A 10,657-nucleotide genomic window follows, 5' to 3' on the forward strand; every position below is an offset into this window, starting at 1 on the left:
AGTGCAAAGTGTGCGTCATAGTGGGGGTTTGTGCCTGATAAATTTATGGTGCCACAAAGGAAAGAAACACCCAATTTCAGAGTGGGGTTTCCATACATGGAATGCCTGACCCATTCTCCTGTGCTCAAAAGAGATGCTCAGGAACAGTAGGGCACCTATTACAATGAAAAAGGTACAGCCTTCATCATTTCATAAGCAGCATGTATTGCCTGAGTTGAATAAGGGGAGGGAGGTCCAACAAGTTTACAAACACCACTCAGAAAAAGGAAGCTGCTCTCAAGAAAATTTAAATTATTTTTAAATACTGGTGCCTTTGAGAAACTATACGGTAGTCTTTACTAGACAAAATACAGGTGTAATTTTATTTAAATAAAATTGATTTATTAATGTAAGATATCTGTCATGTTTTCAGGGGAAAAAATATAACTATTTATGGGACAGGATAGGATGGGTAAACAGGTTACTCTCACAACACATCCAGACATTTGAAATAAGCTGCACTTCATTTCAAGAAAGGTCAGTACTACCTTGTCATTAGAAACTGAGATGTTTGTTCTATATTCTGTAAACAAATGCTTTTTTCCCTTGTGACTAAACATAGCATGAACGGAGAGCAAATATGAAAGCAAGGAATTTGAATCCTCTAGGTTCACTCATCCTTAAAACTAAGGCACTAAAAAACTTCAGTGGACCATTTACCTTAATGCCCTCCCCCAAAATCTTTCTGTTCCTCCAAACTACAGCAGTTGGAGTAGGAGCTGCTGGTACAGAACTTGGTGGAAGAAAACAGAATAGTTTTTTAATCCAAAAAGCCCTTCAGCATGTACAGTAGTGGAAGAGAGCCTGACTCCCAAGGACTAAGCAACAAAGAGCACATCTGTTAAAAGGGAGAAAGACAACTGGAAAACTGCTGGAAAATTTGTCCTTAAAATCTGTTCTAGGTACAATATGTGCTTGCTCAAAATATGTGGGAGTAAAAAGCCTAATATTTGTCAAATAAGGAATAACTTGTCCTCCGATGACTTTTTTGAACAGTAATTTCTATCTCTTTGCTAGGTAAATGTTGCAGTTCATGAATTTCTATATTTGATACACTTCTTAGAATGAAAATACATTTAGAAAAGTAGATGAAAACCATAATTATAAATACTACAGCAATACTACTTAGCAATTTAGTTTAGAAAGGAAGCTCTCACTATAGATTTCTGCCATTTACTGACTGTCTTGGTTTGAAAGACAGGTATGGTCTAAGGAAAGGCAGGAGCCCCTTTTCTGCGATGCAGAGTGCAACCCCCCTCCCTTTTAATTATTTTAGGTCCAATTCAGACACCTTCAGGCAGGAGATATGGGGATGAGAATAACAGTTCTTTACTGGTATTTAACAAAGCAGAAAAAACAACAACAGCTATAAAAATTGGCAACAGAAACAGTCTAGCTCCGCTCCAGTCCCTTCTGGCCGCAGGCCGTCTCCCTGTGCTGTTACCGGTGCTGTGGGCGCAGGGCAGGTCCCGCGCAGTTGAAGAGGGCTGGGTGATGGCGGCCGCGGCCCAGGGGTGAGCGGGGATGGGGAAAGTGACTCCCCCTCACGGTGTCGGTCGTGGTGCTCAGCAGAGTGTCCGGAGGTAGTAGGGTGAGCTGGGAGAGCAGCAGAGCGATGTCCAAAGGCAGGGAGCGTGGATCTCAGCGCTGGGATGGCAGGGGAAGATGCCAGAGCAGAGCCCAGGTTGTCTTCCCACTCCAGGAGCCAAGCGAGAGAGCGAGTCCCCCGCTCCAGACCCCCCTATCCCACCTTTCCTTTTCCGGTTCCCCCCCCCTCCCCCTCCAGCCACCCCCCTACGAGAGAACATTATCTGTCGTTTTAAGGTGTAGCCACAATTACTTAGCATAACAATGGGAGAAATTCCACAGAAAGAAAAGCGAAGCATTCAACCCCCAACACTGACAAAACATTCTGCCAGAGATGACACCTAAAAGGTCAATGTAAGGCCAAAATAAAGGTATGAAATTAGAGCAGAAATGTTTTTGCCTGCATGCCGTGGTTAACAGCCACTGTCTCCCTGAGGAGGAGAAGGAAGAAATGGAAAACTGGCTGCAGATCCATACAGCTGAATAGCAATTAAACAGCAAGGAATCACTCCCAGCACTCTGAAGAGAATGGGAGGGGCAGCTGCGTTCATGGTATACAGCATTCCAGCCTCCTGCCTCCAGTGGTATTTACCAGGGGCAAGGATCTGAGACACATGATGGAATTTTTATGACTCCTGTGCCGTAGGAAGCAGCAATGCCAATCTCCCCCTTCCTGTGGGAATGACAGCAGGAGTGAACGCTTGCACTGCTTTGCTGGAATTTTACTGGTTTGTGACTCTGACTCAGATGCAGTTGACACATAAAATTCAAAGATGGTGTTTACTGCTGGCACCACACTTTGTGCACACTTGAAAACAGAAAAGAAAGAAAATAAGAAACATCTGGCTCTAATTAAGGCTTAAAAGAAAGGGAGGAAAGCAGAAGAAACATGTTCAGTCACTCAAGGGCGATTTTATCTGCCTCCAGCTGCATCACAGATACAAATTTGCAAGTGTTAAGGTTCCCTTTCAGTTTGATTATTCTATCATATAAACATGGTTTAATATTTTCATAAATAAAAGGTTACTATCTCTTAAGAGGTGTTCATTCATTTGTGTATATTTTTCCATCTGGTGCCTTAAGTAATTTTTTTCTCTGTGTTTTATATAAAGTGTTCATGTGAAGTTAGAAGCTCATGATCAGTTTTGCTCACAAAACTGTTGCTCCTACTGCAACTTCCAGCTGACAAACTGTCTTCCATTTGCAAAGCTGGGCTTGCAACCCAAAGTTTTGGACTCTTAGTATTTCATATATCTAAACTCAACATTCAATTCAAAGATATGCATAATGATGTTAGCCATGTAAAGGAAAGAAGCAGGGAATTCCATTGAATAGGAAGGGCAGTGTAAGTAACCATGAGAATGAATGACAATTTCTTTCCTATTTTGTCATTTAAAAATATCTGCAATCATCTAGTGGCATTTCTGTTTGCAAAGGACTCAGACCTGTGATTCAGAAGCTGGTATGCTTTCAGTATACTGCAAACTTCAGACTTAGCTTAGCAAAGCTGGATGGAGCTTAACTTAATGCCAATGAACTGTTCCGTGACTCAGTCCCCCCATCTTCAGGATCCCTGCTCAGGAATGAGCATCTTCCTGTGTGTCTCTTAGATCAAGTCTTACATTCTTATCCCTTTAAACAGCAGAAAAGCAAACATTTATCTGCTATGGCAGGAGGCTGTAAAGTAATTAACATTTCAAGGGTCCAAAGCATTCTGTGTATGCAGGATGAAGAAGAGATGTTTCTGTCCAGCTGGGCATTGCTGCTGTTCACAGTTCCACAGCAGTGGGAGAGCTGGGTCATGCAGCCTTCAGGCTCCCAGGACTTGCCCGGCCAGCCCTGCAAATACTTCCAAGCCCATGGGATACCCGGGCATTAGGATGGACACTGGGGCCAGCCTTGAGCTGCGCCACCCAGCCTCTGTGGCTGTCCTGCCCACAGAGCAGTGTCTGCCCCTCTCTGATGAAGCCTCCAGTTCCCATTGGGTAATCCTATTGGGTTTTGCCAAAACTGCAGTTTGGCATCTTAGGGAGCGAAAGGGCTCAGTGGCCCCCCACGTGCTGTTTCCTGCCACCCTCAGACTCTCACCCATCCCCTGAGTGCCACGGCCCCTGTGCCCACCTTGGGTCTCTGTGCTGGTCCCAGCACTATGGATATTTTCCCTTTTCTGTTTCCCATGCTAATAATAAGAATTACATGGACATCTAGAACAAAAAACGTGCTTGTAACAACAGGGCTACCATAGACAGGCAGGCAGACACCCCCACAACTGGACAGCACTGAGCCCAGAGGGACAGCATGCAGCCCTGTCCCTCCTAAAGGTTTGTACCAGCCTGTCACTGGTGTAGTGGCACAGACTGTCTTTAAATAAAACCTCTGTGAGCAGACTATTAAGACATTTAGCTATCTGAAGAAGCACATTAACAATTTTGGAGCTCCCATTTGTAAAATAACCCTAATTGTTTCAGCATTTCCAGAGTCTATGTTGTTAGGAGTTTTCGTCAATACAGAGTGTCTTGGCCACCAGACATGATGTATTTTTTATCTTCAGTATGAATATTTTGAATATGAATATCATTGTGAGTACCTTGCATATTGCCACCAATTAAATTTAAATAATAAATAAATATATATCTTGTATTACTCATCTTTAGTCTTGATGAGAGGAAAAGACATCATAACAGCCTGTAAGGTGTTAAAGGAATCATAGTCTGGAGTAGTAGCAGCAGCAGTAGCAGTAGTATCTAATGGCCAGACCATTGTGCCACATCCCAAGACACCAGAACCCTTTTTTTGGACTGCATTTCTGTATGTCCTTGGCACACCACATCAGCTTGTTGAGTCCTGTTTCTTAAACTGAGATGGAATTGCTTTGGTAATTAAAAAAGCCAAACAAATCTCCTTCCCTCACTGGTGAAAAACACCTCATGGTGAAAAACACCATGTCAAAACAAGGTACTGTCCCTACTTACACAATGGGAATGAATTCACTGAATGCTGATGACAAAAAAGACGTGTTTGTTCCAACTCATTCTTAAAATAACTTTTTTCTTCTTCACTTTGACTGTGTTGACTTTCACCCTGTGCCAGCCAGCACCACACCTCCAGGGCACATACAGATTTATCCTGAGGACCAGAGTCAGTCCTCAAGGGGTAATAAACACACATGTGCCAAAACTCTTATTTTTAGAACAGAAAAGGCTAAAGTTTTATCATTAGAAAAGCAGTTAATGGTTTATGACAAGAGCACAATAATAACCATTGCATTGCAGACAGCCTGCACTACAACATGCCTTCACTCCACTGGGAACAGAATTTTGGTTGGAGTCACCTGTTGTGTAGTGACTGTGACCCTTTGGGCACGGTGTATTTGGCAGCTCCTCAGGTTCAAAGCAGGTAAGAAATTATTCTACCCCATTTGAACTCCTTGGGATCTTTTTCCTTTCCTTAAATATTTAAGCATGACTGCTGACAAACATTATTACATCCATGCTGCACACTTCTCAGGCGGAAATATTTTTCTTCTTACAACGTTTGAAGAAGTAACGCAAACTTTGTATGCTGCTGTAAAACAGAACAGGATGACAAGCAGTCTCTGGAGTGTTTTCATTGGAACATGTGTACACTGCTCGTGACTCCTTTGATATAATTTTCAGAAATGTCTTGACATTTTCTCACCCTTTTGGTAGACATTTGATTTATTTTTCAAAAGAGAAAAGTAAATGTCTAACTAGTCTACTAAATTGTATTTTAAAAAGGAAATATTTACTTTGCAGATTATTGTATGTTTGCATGCATATAGCATCTGTTCATATTTTCATTGAAACTTGCATTGCAGAAATAGTTATTGAAAGCATATCAGAGACTTGCATTTTCTATATCTGAAAATCAGGTCAATGCACTTTTGTAAAACATTTCTGTGTGCAAACTCAGAGCAGAAAGCTGGTCAGTGTTTCATCTCAGCAAAATACTATATTGATATGACACAAAACTATGCACGGACCTATATCCAAAATTCATTAAAAGAATCCAGTGATTCTGGCTGCTTATCCAGTAGACAGTCAGACATGATTTAAGACAAGAAGCCTGGAGAAAAGTTTATGTGAAGATTCATTAGGTTACATTTACTTCAAGAGATTTATCAGATTTTGTAGGAATTGAACAGAGCTGAGCCCAAGAAAGGACACAAAAGCAAACCGTGATTTAAAAAAAAATATATCAGTAATAATCTACCTTTGCTAATACCAGTATATGCTTAAACCTTTGTTTGACTTGATGGAGCCAAACCCAGATGAGATGGGAATTGACCCTCAGTGCAGGGCAGGGATATCTCTGCTTGTGCCTAACACAGCTGCAGGCAAATCAGCTGCTAAGAAAGGGATTTAAACTGCAGCTACTTCAGGGATGGAAAATACCTCCATGCCCATCTGGTGCATTGTTTGCTGTGCATAGTGGTAGAGTTTCTTCTTTATTCAGACTTCAATCACAAGTATTAGTATCAACAGTTACCATGATGCTTGGTTGAAACACCCTCAGCAGTTCATGGTGGCCTGGTATTATGTAAGAATCGAATAGTTTTAGTTTAGAAATATATACAGTCAAAAATCAGCGGGATTCTTGACATGATTAATGTCTGCAAAAAATTAAAAGACAAAGAAGGTGTTTCCTGAATTTTAAAATTAAACCAGAAGAACCCCATGATTTTAAGCCTGTTCCACAATTACTGGAGCCTGGTGAGTTACCGTGTACGTGTAGTAGGTAGCTCAGGAATTTACATTTGTGAAAGAGGGATTTCCTTCTGAAACAATAAAAGCTTCATGAGACCTTGAATAGTAGGATAAGTTACCAGGAAGCTCTAAATAGAGACACAGCTTGACCTGGCATTAACAGGTCCTGCGAGTGTCACACTGTTACAGAAGAGCTTTTTTGGGGAATGCAAAGGAAAGGCTGATGCCCTTTGCTGTCACCTGCCCTTTGCTGTCAGCTCCCCTTTGCTACATGGGCTCCATGGCAGCTCTGTCTACACCTCCAGGGGCAAATGCTGAACTTTTTACCCCACAGTTGTCGCTTTTCTGCTTTGTTGTTTTCAAAGGAGTGTCAGTCCAGTCTTCTTTTTCACCTTTCTCTTTCCTTGCACTCCTTTGCAGACTCTGACCAACATTGCCCCAGCTGGCTGCAGAAGCAGCTCCAGCACTGGTCCCACCTGAGGCTGTTCCAGACACTGCTCCTCAGCAGCAGCCCAGGGTCCAGACATTTGCAGGACAGCCCTGCTCCCTCCCTGGTTTTGGGATCCTCAGTGCCAGACGACCCAGCAGTCCCTGCCTGGCCTGACTGCTTTGGGTTCCAAGCAGGGCAGAGGCTTGGAGCTGTGCTGCAGGTTCCCCAGTGTCCTGGGGGCTCCCAGGCTCCCAGTCCAGAGCAGGTGGCTGAGCCCCAGGGTCACTCCTCTGCCGCAGGGCCCCAGGAGCCACACTGAGTGCCTGGCTGGTGAGACAGTGCTGCTGGGCAGCGGAGCAACAACAGCATGATTGGACATCCAGCTCCCACAGATGTTCTCCACAGCTGCTTAGGGCTGCACAAATCTGGGCCGCACAAATCTCAGTTGCTGGAGGGGATTTCCTTTCCTTCCTGTAAGAGTTCCAGTGGAGAGATGATGTGTTTTAAAAAGCTGATGGATAGGACAGACATTACCTAGCTACATTTAGATGTTATTCCACTATCATCAGAGACATCTGGCTGCAGTGGAGCTGAGACAGCCTGAAACACAACTGCTAAATAGCAATAACATGAGCAAAAGCTGAGCAAAGAGTGCCAAGAACAGAATTACCCCTGCCACGTGGCACAGCTCTTATAGTTTGCAATAATCTTCCAGTTATATGAATCCCATTAAAGTGTAAAAAGTTAAGCAACCTCTTTAGTTCAGTGAGAACATTAGAAATATACAATGACACCTGTTCCTGGCAGTGCTGTTTACTTTTGAATGTTCTGGCTTTACTCTGCTTGTCAGTGTCTCAAAACACAGGCATTAACAGATCAAATGGCAGTCCTCAAATCCAGTTTTCTGCATTATTTGAAACCATACACCCAGTGCATAGGTGTGCAATTTCCACTGTGAACCTTATTGGAAAGGATTCCAACTCCATCTTTCACTTAGGGATCTGGTGAGAAAACCTTGCTCTGTGGACATCCTCCAGCTCTTGGATCCTTCTTTCTAAGACTGAGGTCCACCCACTCCTTCCCTGTTGTGATTTCTGCAGCAGATTACCCCTTTAGCCATTCAAGATTTGCTAGTCTCTTTCTAAAAAAAACCTTAAGATTTTCAGAGCTTACTCTGAAATACAATAATACACAGGAAATACCATAATATATTCAGAAATTTCTAAGATCTGCAATTTCTCTGCTATTGCTTAGACTGTGCCTTTTTGTTTCCCAAAGCTGTGGCAGCCAGTTCAATTGCTATTTCACAGAAAACCCACTATTTCTGCCAAAAGACAGAATAAAAATCATCACCTGTCCTGAAGTGGGTATAGAGGCTATGGCTGAGGTTGAGGCATGGGGTTTTTCTGTTTTATCCTATAATGCCTGTCTTAAATCGTAGCATCTTTATCTGATTCTTGGATGTGTGACTATCCATGTCCTTATTATTTTTTAGACCCTTCAGCTCTGGGAATCTGTGGCTTTGTTTTGCCTTCTTGGTTCTGTGAATTCCCACAGAAGTAATTTGGGTGTTTCATGGACTTAACAGTTTGAGCTTTTGGTAGACTGGAACTCCTGCTCATTCTGCATCTGCACAAAACTGTTCCTACCTACAATGTTTTGGGAATGCAAATTCATGTTTGGAAGCTTTGACCCCACATTCATGCCATTGGTTTTAGGGACGTGACTGAGTATATGGGTGAGATTATGGGCCATACATATTTTTTAGCTGAGGTTTCAAAAGTATAATGTTTCTTTCTTTGTTTCATCAAATTAAATACATACATTATTTTACATACCCATTGATGAAGATTATGTATATAGACGTATCTTGATTCTTTATTTGCACAGGCACTACAGAACCCATGGAACCTCTGTGCTTCTGTCTCAACAGTGGAAGCTCTGGGGATAAGCCTGCATGTGCCAGAGGAGTAGGTGGGATCTTTTTGTCATATAGGTCAGTAAAGCCAGGCAGCTGGCACCACTTCTGGGAGCACCCCCACTTTGGGAGATCCTTGACCTTTCCTGCTGCTGAGATCTGCCCAGCAGGGTAAGATCCACAAGCAGTGCCTTGGCTCTCCTTGCTTGGTGAGGCCGTATTTTTCACCCACCTCAAAGGAATAATATCTCTGGGGAAGACATTACAGGTTTTGACATCTGTGGCCTGTTTCTAGCCAATTTGGCCGTTGTTTGAATTCCCCTGTTTGAAGCTCATAGTGATTTGAAAATCTGATTTGGGTCTCAGTGACCAGTGTTGCCCTGTCTGGATTTGCCCTGTGTTTGAGGACACCATCCACCTCAGCACCATGCAGGACAATGACTGCCTTCAGCTCCTGCTGCCACCGGCACTGATCTTGGATGAGTCAAATTTCCTACACCTGGAATAGCACTGTCCTGGTTGACTCCCATTTCAGTCCCCTCTGCACCACCCTGTGGGAGGCTGCCAGCTCGCTGAGCTGCAGGATCTCCAGAGCTGCTAAAATCCCCAGCTCCTTTTCTCCCTGGCCAACAACCCACAATGTGGCAAGTGTGACACACAGATTCTCCATCATGTGTCAGCTGTGCTTTTGTCAAAGGATGTGACACGTTTGGCCAGAAGGATGTCAAAATATCTGCAGTGTAACCAGGAAAATATGCTTGGTGAGGACTGCTAGGTAGATGAAAAGTTCAGATCTTCCATGTAATTTCCCTTATGACAGGATGGGCAGCACATCCAACAGACAATGGTAGATTGGATGAGTTCATGATTGATTGGAACTTTTGGGCAAAATGTTTCAGAGAAGTTGGCTTAAATAAAATAATCATGGCTGGGATTTCAGCACTGGAAACAAAGCATTATGATGATTCTATAATTTCCTTTGTTCACTTCTCTAGTGTTCTGCATTTGATTTACTGTGAATTACTTTAAATAATAGATTTTAATAACTATAGTTGTTAAACTACATGAGGTAAGAATGTTTGGACAGACATAATTAACTTGAAATCATTACCAACGTTACTGAAGTGACAAACCCTCACTTTTACTCTGTTTTCCTGAGGAAAGTTTATATTGTCAATCTATCTGTTGTTCCACTTTCTTGGCACCTTCTGACCAGTTTCAACGAAATTTACTAGGTGGTTGCACATCTTAAAGGTCTCAAAATCTTATGAGTTTTGCACATATCACTAGTTGAGTACGAAAGACCAACCCTATAAATATCTCAAAAAGCAAAAAGAAAGGAGACTTATGCCAGCAGTGAACACTACCCATGACATTTATCTCCACCAGCTAAGAAAATGGAGATGCATATTTTATGTACTGAAAATGTAAAGATGGATCTATGAGGTGAGAGGGGCTGAGACATGATGGAGCATGAAGAGCAGTGCTGAAGGTGTTGAGGAGGCTGGAAGAAAGGGCAGTCAGGTGCTGGGAGTATGGAGGAGGTGATGTGGTTTATTGCCAGGAAAAGACAGCATGGCATACAGCGTAGACAACTTTTGTAACCCAATTACTTTTGTTCTAAAAATGATGAAAAAATTTCCACTTGGCTCGTAATTCATTGCTTTTCTACATTACGTCACTTTTTTTTTTTTTTTTTTCCCCCACAAATCATGACAAAGGGCCTGGTATTCTTGCAGTTTATTCTGTTTGGGTTTTTTTTTTGTTCACTTTGGTTTTATTTTTGTTTTTGTTTTATTTTGTTTTAATCTGGAGCAGTCCTAATGACATTAAAATAGTTGGAATAATTCCAGATTTTCATCAGCGGGAAAATTTTATTTCAGATGGACTCTCTTTTCTAAGTCCAAAACCCAGTAATATAAGCATATAAACCAGCCCAAACCACTTTCAGATCAA

The sequence above is a fragment of the Sturnus vulgaris genome, chromosome 2 (assembly GCF_052056855.1).
Source record: "Sturnus vulgaris isolate bStuVul1 chromosome 2, bStuVul1.hap1, whole genome shotgun sequence".
Lineage (NCBI taxonomy): Eukaryota > Metazoa > Chordata > Aves > Passeriformes > Sturnidae > Sturnus > Sturnus vulgaris.